Genomic DNA, 20,143 nt, shown 5'->3' on the forward strand with positions numbered 1-20,143 from the left:
CTGGCCTGTCGCCTGCTCCCAAGGCAATACAGACTCTCTGTCCTGTCCAAGAAGAGAACCCACATGCAAGCCCGCGTCTCTGCAGACTCGAGCAACACAGCGAACTCCTTAAAATCTGCTAGGAGCTGGCCAATCATTCTGCAGTCTCCACCTCTTCTGTTACCTCCCAGGCCCTCTATATGGCCCTGGCTTCTCACCTCACCACTAAAACACAGGACATCCTGTCCTCACTCTCCTCTTTCTCTCCCTCTAGCTCTCGCAGCCCCCCTCCGGCTGCCTCTCCCTCTCTTCCTCCTTTCTCCTCTTTCTCTCTGACAACACCCGACGAGGTTGCTAGACAAGTCCGATCTATGAAAGTGTCATCCAAACAGGTGCTCCCCTGCTCCTCCAGAACCATCAAGGACAATATCGACACCCTCAATCCAGCCTTGGCCGATTTCTGCAATCACTCTTTCACCACTGGATCTTTCCCCTCTCTCCTAAAGCACTCCCTTGTGCACACCCTCCTCAAAAAAACAAAAAAACGGCTGCCGATCCTACGTGTCTGACAAATTACTGCCTGATCTCTATCATTCCTTTCCTGGGAAAACTCCTGGAAAAGCTGGCCATCTTCCAGCTTACTCTGCACACTAAATCTATTGGTTGTCTCCATGACCATTAGTCTGGCTTCAGAGCAGACAGAGGCACGGAAACTGCTCTCCTGAACACCCGTGAAAATGTGCTCGCTAATCTTGACTACAGCCTTCCTTCTGTCCTCATCCTCCTGGAACTTTACTCTGCTTTTTACATGGTCAACCATTCCATCCTGATAAAGCGACTCCGTGAGAACCTGGGCATCACGGATCAGGCTCTGGAGTGGCTGACCTCCTTCCTACTGGACCAACCCTCCCAGGTCCAACTTCAGTCCTTTTTCTCCACCACCTAACTCTTCACTTGTGGTGTTCCCTAGAGCTCTAGCTTCTCACTCTGGCTCTTCAAGGTGTACTTCGCCCCCTTGGCCCACCTGATTTTTACCATCTCCTCTATCTTTCAGTGTTATGTGGTTGAGACACTCAGCTCTCCTTCAGGTTCCCCTCAGCTTCCATTCCTCCCTCGCTCATTCTGGACTGTCTATCCACGATCCAGTGCACCTCCAATGACCTCTGCCTCAATGCCAGTAAGATGGAGATCCTTCTCATTGGGACCCCTGCTCCTGCTTTTCCCTCTTTCTCTCTGGCCGCCCTCCTTGGGCCCTCTTCCTTCGCCTTCCTGTGAAGCAGAAAACCTTTGTGTCATCTTCGACTCCAGCCTCTGCTTCTCTCCGCACATCACAGACCTTTCCAAGAAGGCCCACTAACATCTGCACCTCCACAGAGGTATTCCTCCTTTTCTGACTTTCCCCCAGAAGCTTACTGTCTCTCGAGCCCTGGTTCTCTCTAGACTGGACTACTGCAACAGCCTCTTTCACAATCTTCCTTCCTCTACTCTCCGCCCTAATCAACTATTCCAGAGCAGGACTGCAAAACATATCCTTGGCCTCAACCCCAGGGACCGTATCTCTCCGGCCCTTAAATTTCTCCACTGGCTCCCAGTGGCTGCAAGGATCAGGTTCAAGACCCTCAGCATCATCCACAAGGCTTTATGGGGCTGGGGCTCGCACTACATCCAATTCTCTCTTCTAAAATACCTTCCTTCTCGAGCCCTTTGCTCAGCTAACTCCAACTCTCTGAGGGTCAAAATGTTCTCCAGACAGAGTGTGGGGGTAGAACCCTCTCCTCTGCAGGTGCCTCCCTCTGGAATGGCCTTTCTGCCCCTCTCAAACTCGAGCTGGACTGCCTGAAGTTCCTCGAAGCAGCTCAAGACTTTCCTTTTCTCCTCTGCTTTCTGTCTTTCCCTCCCCTGCTGACCAATTGTCCGTGGTACTGACTGGTTGCCTGGCTACCCTCAGAGTCATACTGGTTACCAGGCTCCTCCACGAGCAGTCTCCCCTGCACTGCCTCCAGGCCTACCACGCACTTTAGGGCTGTAACTGTAACCTCTACAGTCCCCTGTCTCCTTGCACTTACCCAGAGCCGCGCTGCCCTGGCTGCACTTACTCAGAGCATTGCTGCCCTGATTGCACTTCCTCCTTCCCTCTGCCTGACACTTACCCTTCCAGCTTCCCCCTGCACTTGGCATTGTCACACTTGCACGATCTGAATGACACAAATCCTAGTAAGATCGTTGTCTTGTCCTCCCTCCGTCTTCCCTCCTTGTCTTGTTTCTACTAGAAACACTTGTGTACAGGCACGTTGTAAATGACTTATCATATCATATCATATCATTAAGCCGTTTTGGGGTCCAACGGGTCTGCAACTCTTGCATTCACAAAAAGGGGGAACCCAAAATAAAGCAATAACAAAATAACACACAAAATAGTACAAGGCAAAGTTTAAAACATCTAGACATACACCAACAGTGAATATAAGATAATGTATTGCAATGAATGCAAAGAAACTTTAAAAAAAGAGTATCTTGTCAATAGTTTATGACAAGAAGGAGTACATCAACCCCACCAACAAAGACATATCTAACATTACAAACCACTTGTGAACTAATCACCTTATAAATACACAAATCAAAGTGTTTTGATCCAGTACTCTAGGGTTAAACCAATAATACGCATATATCTGAACCATCAGATAAACTGTGGACAGTACAGGTCAATTAATTGGAATGTACTCTTTTGATCATAATTGATTGAGCAAAGTCTGTGAGGGATCAGTAATGCAAAGCGGACAACTGTTTGAAGATCTTTCAATATATGCAATTTTATTGTTAAAGATAATATATAAAAATGCCTCACTGTCCCTAATCTGCTGAGAAATTCCCTGCCTAATCTAAAAGCTAAGGGAATACACTCTAACACAGGATAACTGGCCCTCACACTAAACAACAAATGCATAAAGAAAAGGTATGTCAATTCAACATGACATGAACAATATTCAAATTTCCTAAATGACCTTCTAATGTACTGGGTGATTTCCCTTCCCCAGGATTTAAGGTCACTTCACCAAAATGTTCAACCATAGAAAGAAAATGTCTTAACTCAGTTCTTGATGGTTTTAAAGTCAAAGCATACGTTCATCAACAAACGTTTCCATTGGCAACAAAGCTCCTCTCTTGGGTAAAGTTATCCACTTTCCACTCCTGGGAAAGTAGCCACAATGGTAATCCTAGCCATGACGCTTTGTCACACCCACAGGAAGATTTGCCACAGTTAAAAGAAATTGCATTATCCACACTGTTAATGTTAATGTTACACAGTTCTTAGTTAAGTTGACTTCTTGAATTAGGGTTTCGGCATTCAAAAGGGAATATTTGTCAGGATGACTTCTTAATACTGCTACTTCCAGAATGTATACTTCTACTTACTTCACCATGAGAACAGTCCCCTTGATCCCACTGTATTTCACTTTGGTTTTGACAACTGCAATGTAACATCTACTGACATCCAGATATACCTCTGTAGTTTCAGTACTTTGGACTACTGCAACAGCTTCAATGACTTTTAGACAAGACTTCAACAAGATAGATTTTTAAAATACTTCAACCTCCTCAGTTAGGCAAGGCACTCTTCCATTGAATAGCTTTCTTCAAAGGGCAGCCCCTTAGCCTCTCTTGTCTAACTACCACAATGGAAACCTTGGTTTGACTTCAAGACACACTTCTTTCTGGCCTCCACAGTCTAGGGCATTACAGGTTGAGTCTGCTTCAAAATAGTCTTTACAAGCAGCCAGTTCCCCTTCCCCAACCTTACCTTCAGCTTTCTCCCAGCTATCAGCCCAAACGATTACCCAGAAGCCTTGGTGCCACCCTCTTAGCTTCAGGTAATACTTGCACACTGGTATACTAGGCCTTTTGATTGTTATTAACTTCACAATGCAGCTGAATTTATCTAAACTCTGAGAAAGGGTCAGCTTCAAAATTAGCATGTGGTCCCTCTTGGTTTAGGCAATGCTTGTTCTCTTCTTCAATTGGTGATACTCTTTTAACTTCTTGTGAATGAAAGGCAAGCCACTTTTATACAAAGTATAAGGTTCAGTCTTTCGGTAGAAACTATAATTAGGCACACACAACAACTCTTTGATGTAGATTTTAAGCTTTAAATGTGGATTTGTAATTGTATTACTGTAGAAGGCAAGAATAGAGGTCAGGCCTTGTTGTGGAATCACAATAATGTACACACAACCATTCTTTGATGTAGTTTTCCCACAGTAAAGATTGTAACTCTGGTATCTTCACAGTTAAATGTTCGTAAATTGTTGTATCAGCATTCCCTCTCCTTAATTAGGGACGCACGACCACTCTTTGACCAATAATAGTATTCGAATAGTGGAATAATGGGTTTTAGTAGTGTTAAATTCTTACGTGAGTAAGAAGCTCTTCACTTCATAAGTGTGTGTCACAATTCCATTTTCAAAGGACTTTCCATACAAGGATCAACTTAAAGTCTTACCCGAGTAACGAAGGAGCTGGTTACTCTTACCGGCAAGGCTAGCGCATTGTTTTAGAATGCCGTGCTTCACTCACTGGCTTCTGAAACACTCTCTCTGTGGGTCGCACTGATTTTCCGACTTCTACTACAACTTCTACTGCTTCTGGGTTGCTGGGGACCCACACCCTTCTCCTGAACAGGTGTCACTAGTCAGAACACACGTTTGGGGAGTCTACTCTACTCCCGAGACCCTCGGCTGGTCAGTAGCTTCTTGCCACAGTCTCCGGCACGCCAGAATCTCAGCAACCATGACAATCAGGCACACATGGGGAGAAACATTTCTCCTGCACGTCTTCTGCTGCGCAGCCTCTGCACTTTAAAGTTCGGGAAGACAGGAATCTCTCAGAACACGCAGGTGAAATCTGCTGTCTCCACGTACCAGCATCCCTCTTGTTCTCCCACTTCTGCTTGGTTTGCCAGCCTTGTGCCTTCCTTCTGCTTCCACTGCTACAACCGGCACTCCAGCTAATGTTCCAGCTCCTTGCACTCCTTCTTCTTCAATCTACCTGAGGGGGCCTTTTATGCCTCCCTAGTTCCTTCATGTGTGGGCTGTTGGGTTTAATTGCCTGACTATTGCAGTGGCTTTAAGGCTTAATTGCCTGACTGTTCCAACTGCATGCCTCCTCTGCCCTCTTCCTTGTCTCAGTCCTTCTGGAATTCTGGGACTTGTAGCTTTCAACAAAGTTAGTTATTTCAACTTCTGCTGTTTGGTAAACAGCCATCAAAAGTGTGGGATTATGGGGAAAGTTAAAGAGTGGGTTGTCCCAGTCTTCCTGGACTGTTTCCACCCATGTGATTCTCCCACAGTAACCCCCCATAGGGTCGAGATCAGGAAGTGTCTGTCTTTTCCTGACCACACGAGGAGGGTCCCAGACCAGCTTTCAGGGAGGAATCATCTCTGATTCATCAACGTCACAACCATTCTCATCGCATATACTGGAAAACCTGACTTGCTTCATGTGCTTTTGTCCAGAATCCACCTACTTACGTATCGGCTGTTAATGCCTTTTAGTCTAAGGCTCAGCCTTCACAAGGGCTTCTACCATATTGATTGCAGGCAGGATATGAAATGTCCAGGGGTTGAATATCTAGAATTACATTCAAATACCTTCATGTTACTTATTTGGAATGAGGTCTGCTAATTAAAAACTGTTTATAAAGGTATGCCCTTAATTTATCATCATCAGTTAAACCTCAAGCTAATTTGCATTGTGAAATTGGAGAGAAATTAGTTAATTTCATGTACCTTAATTATTAGTGGTCCGCACACACATTAATGATATTACCAATAACATTTGCAGACATGTCTGTGTTGTACATCTATATCACTGTATCCATGCCACATCTTATTCCAAACAGTAATGTAATAATTATCAGGGTTAGAAGAGTCCCTTACCTTCTGGGTGTTAATGAATGTCAAAGTTTTCTAGTTCAGTGAGGCACAAACAAATGCATGAACTTAAATGGAATTAGGATACCACCATTAGTGTCCTTAGGACTGATTTTGATCTCAACATAGAGAGTTCAGTTATAGAATGGCAAGCAAATGCAAGTTCGCCCTTTAGCAGGGTTGCTCATATTTGACCTTTTATTAATCTTTTCCTCTCAATGCTACGGTGCTATGTTCCCATGCATTGGCCATAGCTCGGCTGCCAATGAGTAAGTCGTTTCAGGAATAAACAGGAACACGAAGAAACCAACAGTTAAAGCTACATGTCTAACATGACTCTCTGTGCCGAGCAACTAGACTGTGTCCAGTCCAGGTAGCCGGGGAGTGCTCCATAGAGGCGCCATCTTGTGCTGTTAAACCCATTGTATACAGCTTACAATGCTGATGAAGAAAGCATGATGTATCATGCCCGCCACAATTTCTAAAAGGCTAACGTCGTATGTGTGTGATATGCTAATATGCGCACAGCTAACTTCACATTATATAAATTAGTAAAAACCAAAATGAGTGTAAGAAAGCCTTATTAAAAAACATTTTAAGGGGCTAGGTAAAGCTATGAACCTAGTGTGTATATACGTATGGCCAAACTGTAGCTGACTGACATCCTATGAACTGAACAATAACCATTCACATGCATATAAAGTGCAAGATTCGAAATAAAGCAATCATTATATCTCATTGATGAAAAGAGGTGTATAACAGTGGAAGCAGCGGTCAAGAGATTTTAACATATAAGGGATGGCCAGAGCACCTCCTCATTTAGTCTATCAAGATGAGTGGAAAGGTGGTGGATCCAGATTTACTCCAGTTTATACAGGCCGTTACTGATCAGAAAGCTATTACCATCAGGTTTAAGGAAATCTAATTCCCCCACTGCAGATCATACTCTGAACGATTCAAATCCACAAAGTATTTTACTACTGGGGCCTGAATGGTTCCAGTGCATATCTTTGTTGTATGCTCCTGCATTTAGGTGGAGACACATCTAGTAGTCATCCTGATGTATGATTTGTTACACGGGCAATGGATGGAATATATCACATTTTTTTCAATTGTAGTTGGTGCTTCCTTTCAACTTCCAAGTGAACGTCTTATGAGTAAACACAGCGGTTTCCCTGGTAAAAGGACATGCAGCACACTGTCCACATGGATGATGACCAGTGGTCATGTTTGTTTGCAGATACCAACAGCTTCTGATGTTGTTGTCTGATCGGCAAGGCTGATATGTACATTGAATGATGTTATCTGTAGTGTTCTGTTCCCCCTTAAATGCAAACAGTGGGCGAGTGGTAATATCACTACATGCGTGTATTAGGTACCAGTGTTTCAAGATGAGTTTTTTAAATCGTATTAGTGTATTCAGTATGTTGTGATGCACACAACTCTGTCAAGTGCTTTCCTCTTCACTTTGGGTGGTCAACAAACCTGTTCTGTCATTATGCTATACCCTTTTTGATGCTTGTCGAATGAGTTTATACAGGAAACCTCTTTCCGTAATTGACCAATTAGGTTGTTCACACAGGCCGTATAGTCAGATGCAAGTGTGCAGTTTCTTCTGAAAAACTGACTGTAAAACAGATTCTCCCTGAAAGATTTCAGGTGATTACTTGAAAACAAAAGGATCCAATTCCGGTCAGTATCTTTGCGATACAGTTTGCTTTTTTAAAAACCATCATGATGGAAGATGACTGACTATATTGAGGAATGCAATCTCATCCTATCCAATGACCATCATAAATTGCAAGTTTGGATTGCATGAATTTAGCCATTTAATGCAGTCTAATAAAATGGTAGTGTCCCCTCTCCAGCTAAAAAACACATCATTGATGTAACGACTCCAGTGGTGACTGTGTCTGTACTATGGATTGTGCTCGAAGATGAATACATCCTCAAAATGGCCTTGAAAATATTTGCTATGTCAGACCAGAAACTGACCCTATTGCTGTCACTTTAATCTGCGCATATATTCCTGACCCAAAGGTGAACAAATTATTGCAAAGATTAATTTGCAACAGTGTAATAATGAAGTTGAACTGAACACTTTGTGGTAGTGGGTGTTCAGATAATATTTTGGCCACCAGTTCCATAGCTTCTCTTTGCAGAATGCTTGTATATAAGGCAGTGATGTCACAGGTTGCCAAAATGTTGGTGTCAATGTTGTAAAGTAGCCCCTCTATTCTTTTAATCACATCTCCAGTATCTCTCAAATATGCCGCAGTGTAAATTGCTATAGGTTGGAGGAAGGAATCAATATATTTCCCTATAGGCTCAAGAGAATAGTCACAAAGTCACACAATGGAATGGCCGGGAGGGTCCTCAAGATTTTTGTGGATTTGGGGGAGTGTGTAGCAAATGGGATTTCTAGTGTTCCATGGAGTGAGGAACCTGGCTTCCTGTACGCTAAGGAATCCACTGTCTAGGGCCTCAGTGCATAATTCCCAAAGGGAGATCATTAGTTGTTCAGTGGGGTCCTCATTGAGTCTAATGTAGTGGGTGGAATTGTGCAGCAGTTCTTCGACCATCTCTACATACTTGATGATATCCATAACTACAATCCCACCCCACATGTATGCTGGCTTGATAGTAATAGTGGTGTTATTTTGGAATTGGAATAATGCCTCCTTTTCCTCTTTTGAAAATTGGAGTTACACAACATTCTGTCAATAACATCTTTTGGAAGTTCTTTAAGTATAATTTACTCAAAAGTCAGTAATTCTGGTGGCATGGCATACAGCCATCAGTAGGGATAAACATAGATAGTGGTCGAAAACATGTGTAATTAGCAGTTTCTTGTATCTCACTGTGCCCAAAGTATGTTTTCAACCTCACTGTTGGAAATAATTTCTTTATTTCGATTTCAGAGCGGAGGCGATTAGTGTGTTGGTTAGGGACAAAATTAAGTCAAGTGATGTCATCGATCATGCCATTTGTGATGTCATCTTTCATGTCCGGGGTGTTAATCTGAGCCGTGCATGGTGGGCGTGATTATTGTTTCGTAGCTTGCCATAACTGGGGAATTTATTTGTTTTCTAGATTTTGCCTTGCAACGATAACATTCCTTTTTCATTGAATTTGGCAGGTTTTTATTCATGCAACTTAAACATGATGTCCCTTTAACAAAGCTTTTTCACTGAATTAGACAGGTTTTTTTGGCCAACTTAACCATAATGTCCATTTAACAAAGTGTTTTCACTGAGTTTCATCGGGTTTTAGCAGAGTAACCGAATTTACTATCATATTGAAAACTTCTCCTTACAAACTATGCGCAGAACAATCATCTTCTCCCACAAGAACTGAGTAGGATGTCCGTGGACAAGCTTGCACATCCGCAGACATAGTTGAGGACAGTTGACATCAATAATCCAAACTCACAGGGGAATGCAATATTGTGTATTTATTTGTACATAATATATTTTAAAGAATCACAATAACAACAATTTCGAAACTCTTAAACATAAAATATCTTATGTATCTTCTAAGTTTCAAAATGTAAATATTGTTTTTAAAATGGAACACCATTTTATGAATTGTACCATATATTAAAGAAAACTGTACACTCTACACAACAAAAATTCACCTCAACAACTGACAGGCACTGACAGGACAACACAGTCAAGTATGTAAACAGTGCCTTTTCAGTTTATTTATAAACATATAATATGTAAATGTACTAAGGCTACAAATCTTTAATATAGTTATATTTAAACATTGTAGATTATACCAGAAATGACAAACACTCTGGTATGGCGTAAGCTATATTTCCATTAATAAGGCATAACTAAAGAGGAAGCACCTGCAAATGGTAAAATATGTTCTATTTCATCACTAAATAATACTGTTGTCTTACTTACAGATTAACTATTGCATTTAAGTTATTTTATAATTTTACACTTCACAAATCTATAACAACAACACAAAATGAATGAACAAAATAATGAAGAAAAAAGATAATGTTGAAAATAGGTTTGCAAAATATTGCAATTCGTGTTAGTCAATTGTCTAGATTCCACTGAAATAAAAAATCAACTTTCAGAATTGAGTATTATGTAAAAAATCATGTGATAAGAAATATTGATTTTCATTGCCCCTTTGCATTCCCCACTCATGCAAATATACCACCTACCAATTCCCCTATGTTTGCTTCCAACTCTGATTCTGCTTCCCTATCTTAATTGATAGTGATTTAAATGTATGTAAATAAATGTATTTTTCTTTTAAATTAAATCACTATTTGATGTCCGTGGGCTATATACCTAGTCCACGGATGCAACAACTCACCAAAGTAAAGAGCCCTACATGCAGTGACATTCGCAAATGGACCGCCATGTCCATGACCTTATCATGCACTTTTAATTAGTTTGTGAACATCAGAGCATGACATAATTGCGGACAGCCATGAACGTCATGACACGACCGCAACTGTGTGGCATGATGAGGTCTGCACGACCGATGACCGTGCTTTGCTGACATTTTTAAAACCATTTTGCTTGAACTCTACCACTCTTAAGTTGATACATTACCCTTCCACAACATCTACAGACATTCCTTGTTGTTATTTGATCTTTGTACAACTTTTTCTGGCCTTTTTCCAGCCTCTGAAGTTTATAGATGGGGAAAAGAGACCACAGACAGCTCCTCCAAGGGCACCCATCCATTTCTTAAAGTGATTCTCAATCTGACACAGCAGAGGAGAGCAGCAAGATCTGGGAGCTAGAGCACACCTTTCCAGAAATGGCATATGTCATGCCCATCCCTCCCCCTCAGATGACACCACCACCACCACCTGGAGGACTTGGAGAGAAAAGGGGCACTGCAGCAGATGATCTGCAAGAGGAACACACCCTGTTGTCCACTGACAGGCAGTGATGTCTGTGAATGTAACAATAAAAAAACATAGAATGGAAGCAATATCACATAATTCCTTTTTTCAACTTTTTTTAAGTTGGCTCTTTTGCTCTAAGAGCGTGATCTGAGCATATACGCATTCAATGTGTAGTCTTATACTTTTTGAATAGATACTGCTGTTTTCACAATAAGATTTCTTTCACAGAAAAATATTCACTGCATTCTAAATATTGGAATGAAAGTGCTAATTTCCAATATTTGTAAGATGTACTCCATCCTTTCTAAAAATATTTACTACATCATGTTGAATATTGTCATTTTCAAAAAATGACATTTCAAAATCTTGAAGAAATGCACAGACAGCTTTATTCACATTTCATCTGGGAAGTCTACAACCTCTTACTCTACAAATGTTTTATACCACAACTCCCATTACCTATACATCCCTTTTCCACATCCCAATTTGCAATTATAATTCATATCATTATCTGGACATCGCAGAGTCCTCAGCAATCTCATAAAAAACTAAAAAACATCATGTTCCTCACTTCAAAGTTACCAAAGAAAACTGGTACTTGGAAGCACTGATTCAAACAAAAAAAAAGTTTATATTAGTTTTATTCAGAATGAAACCAATAACAAAAAGAATAAAAAACCTATGAACAAAACTTCCAAACATGCACAATGTCAACAGAGGTAATCATTGCAACTTCAGTGCAGGTGAAGGGTGTCACACCATAGCACAGAACCATCGTTCAACAAAATAGCATACAATCAACAGCAAACACAGCCATTGATTCTAAAGGAAGAGGTTATGAAATAGTAGAAGATACCATTATGATGAAACAAACCTTCATTAAAAAATCTTCCAAAACAAATGTTCAAGCAAATGTACCTCATGTGCACACACATCTGCAAATGGATGTGCCGATCAATATGCAATGTGTGTTAACATTGGTTCAAAGGTATATAACAATTTCTGAAGCAGCATGTTAAAATGAAAGACCAAAGTCAAATCAAAATTGTACAAAACATCAACTCCTATCCAGTGGGCATCCACACTGGACTGCAAGGACATTCATTTACCTGCATTTCACCAGCATTTTGTAAAATCACCATTAATCACAGACAAATGTTAGCAACACACAATTCTACACAGGGCAAGTGTTAAAAGTCCTGCTCTAGAATTACAAAAACTCAATGACAGTCGCCTAACTGGAACAGCACAAGAAGTTCTTCAACAAATAGAACACATACAAAGTAAATATTTTGGAACTGAAGTAGAATTAGAAAACACAAGTAACTTACAAAACAGAAACCAACAACTTTCAACCTCTACCCTTCTTATAAACACATATAAAAAAAAGCAATAGCAAAGTTTGAAAGAACGCCTGCTGAAATTCCAACGTTTTGTCTGTTGTCACAGAATTTTCTACAAGCAAAGTACAAAAATTGTACATATGTCCTACAGAATGAAGACAATAAGGAATCAGAATGGTTCCCATTGGCCTTGTTTCTAAGAGCAGAGAATAAATACAACATAGCCGATCTCTTAATACTTTGACATACTGCAGTAATATGCTTGATGATAACCAAATGCCATCTCGAGCTATCAATAATAACTTTGAAATATGTCCACGTCCAAAATATCTCAAAAAACATAATCTCTATAATAGTATTATAATTCAAAACAGTGCACTCATTCCAAGCTATAATACAACTACTGCCCAAGGCTGCCAAAATGCCTCCATCATAATTACTTAAAGGCATTCATGGCAAGGTAGTATATTTACACTTAGGCCTTCAGGAAAATGTTGAAACACTAGGAATAGGTTGACCAGTACATCATCCTTTAATTGTACTAGTTAATGGGGTTCCAACAAAAGATAAAGAATTGGCAACAATTAGTTGACTAAGACAATGTTAAAAGAGCCCTAGAATATCAAATGAATATTACAAAGACATAATCATAGAAGACAAGTTATTTTCCACTGTTGTTCCCTACAGGAAAAGGAGAAAGGAATGATGTAAGAACTATAAAACCAAGTGCATCAAAATATAATTCTCTCAGAATGTATTCTGAAGATCCAAGATACTGTTAAAATATTGAATACATCTCTTGTTTGAAAGAGAACTAGCAACACTATGTTACAGAGTTGCACACACACAATGAACCTCCTTTACAAACATGTCATCTAGTCAATACCTTCAAAAGATAAAAGACAAAGATGAAATTTTGAGTCAAGTATTATCCATTTCTTGGCAAATATGCATGGCACAAAAGAATACTGGTTCAGGAATCACATTGACATTTGCTGCATGTTGAGGAACCTAGGCCCCCACATGCTTTGTTACACTCAGTTGTGCAGAATATGCATGGGATGACTTATGTGACTTCCTACGCACTGCAAACCAAAACAAAGAAGAAATAGATATAAAAGAAACAGGAGAAATGTGTTCTCTAGATCCTGTAAATGTTTCAAGATTCTTTCACCTTTGTTTTATTGCCATGTTACACTCCATCTCTAATATAAAATGGCCTCTGCTTTGAGAAGTGGAACACTTCTTTTGCAAAAAAGAATATCAATCCAGAGGAAGGCTACACATTCACATGATTTGTGGATATAAAATGCTCCCACATTTGCCCATGACAGTGATGACACTGTTATACAATTTGTTGAAAGTACATTGCATGCGAGATCCCTTCTGACAACATACATTTATGAAGACATAAATAGTGATCCAGGGACACAAATCTTACATTTCCAAAGCTATTAGTGTGGCAAATACTGTCGACATTGATACAGAAACAAGGGATATACTTCACCAAATGCAATTTTGGATTCCCTAGACCAGTTTGTACCAACAGTCAAATACATAGTTTCATGTCTTCTGTTAGTCAGAGTGTTAAAGACAAATTTCCCCAAAACACATACAACATTAATAGAAATGATTCATTCGAGTGCATCAATGATTACAATCATAGTGTTGCACTGTTATGGAATGCTAACATAGACATTTAATATATTGCAGACAATTCAACTGCTGTGGCAAGATATGCCACGGCGTGTCTCACCTATGGGATGAAGTTTTTACACCCCTAGTCCAGGCCCTCCAACATTCCTGTGCATTGCTTGCATCAGGAACATTAGAATGGCCGCTGGAAAGCATTATGCACGCTAAAATCACCCAGAAGTGCGCAGGAAAAATCTGAAAAATTGGCCGCAATCCACTTCTGCCTATCTCAGTGGTAATACAGGAGAACACTGCCAAAACCCATCATTTGGCTGCCCACAGAGCAAAATGACTGCAAAAGAAACACGGAGCTGTGTGGAAATCCGTTTTTCTTGGTTGTCAAATTTGCAAAAATCATGGCTCACAAACCACCCAAAAGATCCAACCTCCTTGTTAGGTGTTGAACACCATTCTACTTCAAGAATCCACATAAATATAATGTCAGCAGAAGTATATTTTATCAGAACCAAATCCACTTTAAAGATGCTTGCTGGAAAGAAAGATGTCAAAAATGGGTGCAATACCATTACTCGCCTCTGTCAGACGCTGGCGATCTCTAAATCTGTCAGGTGAAACTTGTGTCTCAAAAGCTAAATATGCCAAAGAAGGGACTTCCATCAAATGCAATATAGGATGCCACACATTGATTTTCATGTTGAAAAAGACTGGAATTGAAGATATGTTTGATTATTTTAAATTTGTAACTCTAATTTTTCACAATTGACTATAAGGTAACCTGAATCAGCTAAAACTTCAAAGAGGATTTTCTTCACTGAGAACACACCACCCTGTTCATTCCCACCAAAGGGAGAGAATATCTTATGGGGATGCTAACGAACGGGAGGAGACTTCCTCTGCTGTTCTGGGAAAGAGACAATGGGTTCCTTGAACTGAAAGAAAATGCTAATTCGGGTGTGACTGACACCAATTGCCCAGGAAGACAAGCCCATGTGACTCTCTGGCTCAGCCAAGCCTTGGAGGTGGGCCAGACTGGGCCAGACTGAAAATGTGGATTTGAAACTGAAGTAACTGTATGTTTGTGGAAAAGACTTATAGCAAATTGTACTGAACTGGTAAACATATGGGATTTACAGGTTATTAAAATGAAAAGTTTGCTCACAGTTTAAAACTAATCTGGAATCTGTGTGACATTGAGAGACTGAACCACGAAAAAGTTCATATTCTAGCATTTGTGATTATGTCAGGAACATGAAAATTCCAGATGGTATGTGCATGCATGAGTAAAATTTGGTACAGAAGTGACACTGAGTAACCGCCCAAAAGCGTGAAAAATTGTCATTTGTGAACCAAAACTTGTAGGAAGATAAGATTTTGACAGAAACGTACCTTAGTCAATCTGTCATGTAATTATGTATTATTAACAAGTTGTGCATATTGGAAGTATGTTTTTTGGAAAAAATAGATTTTCTGGGTAAGAACAAAGGGGAGGGAGTTTTTCTGGACCCTAAACACTGTGTCACTCTGACACATGATGACACATCATGACACACTGTTCCCTTCTCAAATCAGGAGATAGGGAATTCTCTGACCTATCAGATCCTTAGAGGGTTGGGCGTAGTATAATCAGCCTCCCCACCCCATTAGAAGATGGATAAATAGGGACTGTTGAGGACCCAGAAGAAGACACACATTCACTCATCACTGATCTACAGACGAAGCGCTCTGCAGGAAAAACCCATCTCCAGAACCAGACTCCAGAACCAGACTCCAGAACCCTGAAACAGAGGCCTAACTCAAAAAAGCTGAACCCTTCTCAGCAGGCCTTTAAAAATCTTGCAACCTGATTTTAACCCCTAAACTTCCACGGGGCCTAAACCATTCAACAGCCTGGCTGAGCTGTTTTGCTGCGTCTAGCCAAGAACCCTTGCTAGAACCCAAGATCCAGATCAGTCCAGCAGAGCTGTAACCCAGAACCTGTCAGATCCAGTCCAAGAGGCCGTGCAGACCAGAGTGCTTTGCTGAGAGCAGTCCAGGGGTCCTGAATCCTGTCCGGTGGCAAGCGAATTCCAGCCAAAACCTTTGACTAGATCTTTGACGGGCCCATTCCATTCCAAAGCCATAGTAGTGAGTATTTAGCATAGAACTGTCCATAGTCATCTCTTAGCTTAAGTAACCCAATCCAACCCATTCCAACATATCCAGACTGTATTATTGAATCTCTTTTGTCTATCCTAGATCCTTCTCATCCACATAATCCTGTGGTAATTTGTAGTGGTAATCATCTTGGCGCTAATATATATTTTCTGGAGAAAGGCAATTGTCTCAAGCAGATCGAAACTATCCGGAGGCGCCTCTGGATAGGTGGCTGTGCTGTCCGTGTAGTTTGCAGCTCCATAGACTCTCTAGTGTTAAGAAATCTTTGTTCCAAATCTTCAACTGCGCATCTTTCATTTTGAAATTTTGACTCTCTTGAGAAAAATCGACCTTGACTAAAACCTCTGTAACTTTTGAACCGTACTTGCTAGGAACGAAATTTAAATGTCATTTTGAAGCTAACATCCTCAGCTTTCGTGCGCTGAAAGGTTTGCCATGATTTCGCATTTGGCTCAATTTGACCACATGTAAAAACAGCTATTTCTTGCTTTCAACTTCTGAATTTCGTTTTCCATCTACTAATCATTCTACAATCATTGCTAGTGTTGACCTGAACCAATCCAAAGCAACTCTCACTAGTTCTGAATCCTATTTAGCGAATTTCAAATCATTTGTAGTATTTGTCCCATTAATTTCAAACCCACATTTAAAAGCAATTGACCTGTTTTAAAATCATTAATGTTCTCTCTAAGATTGCTGGGGGGAAAGCGGGATTGAAACTGCAATTGTTGATTGTTATTCGTGAAACCTGTGTGCCCTCATTCCATCTCTTCATATTGCATATTGGGGGGAGTGAGTAATAACAGGGGGACAGAGTGATTAAATTGTCTTTGGTTGAATTCATATCAAGTTTTATTTCTGTGCTGCAATCTTTCCTATCATTGCATTTCCTTGAACCCATACAAAGCTATTCTCTGCTGCATTATTCTTCCTATTCCTACTCCCAATTGATTAAAGAGATTGTTGATATTGTAATATTACCCATTGCTGATCATTGTTCATATACATAAGTGTGAATACATAAGTGTGATATTCAGATATTGTTCATATTTATAAAAGTGTGATATATATATATATATATATTGTTCAATTCTTCAAATAAATCTTTTAATTTGCAAAACAAACCTTCTTCTTGGTTCAGTGAGACCGGGGGGATTCAAAGAGAGGGGCGTTATATAAGGGTACATCATCCAGAAATAAAAGAACTTTTGACATAAAAATATATAAATAAGGGTTTCCATTGGGCATCCCATACTAGGCATTGACTTAGGTGGAGTGCTGGGTTGAAACCACTTACACACCAAAGCTAAGTAAACTGAGCTCAAAGACCTCTAGGGTGAAATGTAATCTGACAAAACTCTTTCACAAAAATGTGTGCAGCTTTGGTATCAAAATGCCATCACAGATAGAGTGTGAGTCATGCAAACCTGCAGATCATTTAACAGGTACAGACTTGTATAGGAAATCAGAAAACATTCTCTGCATCAACCTTGGTCCAGCTTCCTTGTGATAAATATTACTAAAATCTCGCCCAAAAATAGAATTCATAGCTACAGAAAATCCTAACAGCCAAGACATCTAAACAAATTATCTGATTGAGACATACTATCCAAACAGAAGTACTTATTTGGAAAACATGTGTTTTCATGACATAGCACAAACTAGCACATCAAAATATAATGCCTTTTCAAACTAGACATCTGGCAAATATTCACTATTACATTTTGAAGGAAGTCTATCAAGACTTTTAAAACCCAGTCTAATTAACCACTGTGAGGAATCTGAGATGTCCTCCCTTCTTTCCCCACTATATCCTCCCCTCAGGTGGCCAGGGAAAGGCTGTCGCTTTCGAATCCTGACCCTGGGGGCGTATATGTGAGGGAGGACCATCAGGGCAGTGGATATTTGGGGAGTGGGGATGAGGCACCCTTGGCTGAGGCACATTATCCCCCATTTCCCTTTTTTAAGGAGCCAAATGTCACCCAGGCTTTTATGGGGTACTATCAATCACTTCCCTTTTCTGTCAGAAAAAACCATCTCCTAATACACCCCAATATGGTACTGAGATGAGTAAGAGACAACCTAGAAACATACATCATCCCTTTATTAACTCAAATATGCAAAAATACTGCTCTGGTACTGGGACGAGGAAAAGGGATGCTGAGTACCAAGACTGTTATGCAATTGAAGAATATTGCCTGCACCTGAGGCCGAAGGGGCGGTATAAATGGCCTGGTAAGGTTAAGCTAATGAGATCGGCTGTGGAACGTTTGCAGAAGGAGAAGATGGAGGTGAAGTCAGGGAGACATGTGTACAAAGCGCCAAGGATCTGCAGGGCCGCTGCAGCGGCAGCAGATTGTGGTGGGCATCTTCAGAAGGTCTCTGGTGGCAGGGTCGGTCTGCCGACCTCCTGGAGTGAGGAGGACTCCTTCTCAGGTAACAGAAGGCCGCAGAGACCCTGGAAGAGAGGTGTGCTGAGCCGAGAGCAGCGACAGCCACAGAGAGCCTGCTGAAGCGGAGGACAGCACAATGAGATAGTGTACTCGGCAAGTTGAAGCGGGCTGAATGACTGTGGGATGCTGGGATGCAAGCCACGTGGTGTATACAGGTTGGCATGCTCGCGAGTGAGCGAAGGACAGCAGAGGTAATCGGAATGCCAGTCCAACTTGAAACCCAGATGAACGATAACTTCGATAACTGGAAGGTTGAAAGAGATGAATGTAGCGATTTGTGAATACCAAACTGTAATCAAATTGACAAGGCTAAGGAAGGGCCAGAAAAGCAGTGACCTTTAAAAGTGTGAATAAGCCCGTTGGCAGGCTGCAAATTCCCAGCAGGAGAGTAAACAGGGAATTTGAGGTTGCTTTATTTAATGTGACTGATTTGAAGTTTTTGAATATTGAACTGAAAGAAAGTAACAATGATTGAATGCCACGTGAATTGAAAACAGCGAATAAGTGTTCCGTGATACAAAGGAACTGTGAATTGTGGAAACTAAAGGAAAACACGCATTGGCAAGAGCCATAAGGAAAAGAGGAACTGTATAAATTGAAAGCTGAAGCAGTGTCAAAGCTATGAGAAAATGTGACAATATAACAAGTGAATGGCGGCAAAACAAGTATTAAAAAAGCTGCAAGAATATAAGTCCAATACCACTGTTAAGCTGAAGCAGTGGGAGTGTAATTGTGGAAAGAATCAAATAAGGTGTGTCGGTTGCATGACCTGTTATGGGTGGATTGTGTGGTCCCACAACTGCGCCTAGACTGAGTACATCCAACTAAAGAAAGCTACATAACTCATCTATAATTTTGTGATTGAATTTCAAGGAAAGCTTGGGTACTTTGAATTTAAAGAAATGAACTTTGTGATATTGGTGAAAGACACAGAAGCCTGAAAAGCTTGGAAGTATCCTGAGGAATATTATTGTTCTGAAAACATTGAGAGACTTGAAAGCTTGGGGAAGGGAACGTGCCTTTTTGTTTAAAACTGAAGTGTCCTGATTCCGGGGGAAGGGAGAAGCCCCTTTCTGACCAAGATCAGGAAGAAGCTCTGAAATCATGTTTGAACACTTTTCATTTGACATTGACATCCCTACACCTTTTGAACTGTAACAATATCTATTGAAGACCACTATCAACACCGGAAGCACCATCAACCCCCAGTTAAAGCGGCACACCAAATACCGTTATTTCTGTAATATTTAGTTTGCTTATCCCTGTCTGAATCACATATAATAGCTTTCTCCCCCTGTGCCACACTAAGAACCAAGCCGGGGTATTCAGATAAAGGATATTTTTATTAACAAATGGTTTTAATAGCTATCTAGAAAACAATTAATTTACACACGCCACCTTCTCTGTGGCATCCAAATCTAAACAAAATAGATTGCACACTTTTAGTTTTGCATTTGAAAGAATACAAATCGGTGTACTCTTTTTATCTCCTGTCCCGCAAAAAATCTCTATTATCAAATTACACAATGCATTGCGATATGACAGGACAATCAGGCAAATTGTAATTTGGTTATCAGCTTAGAAAGTTCATAGGCTTTCATACATTCAATTTTGATGTGTGCTTAATCTCTACAAAAATACATGCATTTGAAAACACACACAGTTTATTTTGAATCAGAATCTTTGTTCCTTCTTTACCCCAAAGTTGTTTCAAACCTTTCTGCTATGAGTGTCACTTACTCATTCTGC

This window comes from Ambystoma mexicanum, chromosome 4p (assembly GCF_040938575.1).
Source record: "Ambystoma mexicanum isolate Mex_15411 chromosome 4p, UKY_AmexF1_1, whole genome shotgun sequence".
In the NCBI taxonomy this organism is placed as follows: domain Eukaryota; kingdom Metazoa; phylum Chordata; class Amphibia; order Caudata; family Ambystomatidae; genus Ambystoma; species Ambystoma mexicanum.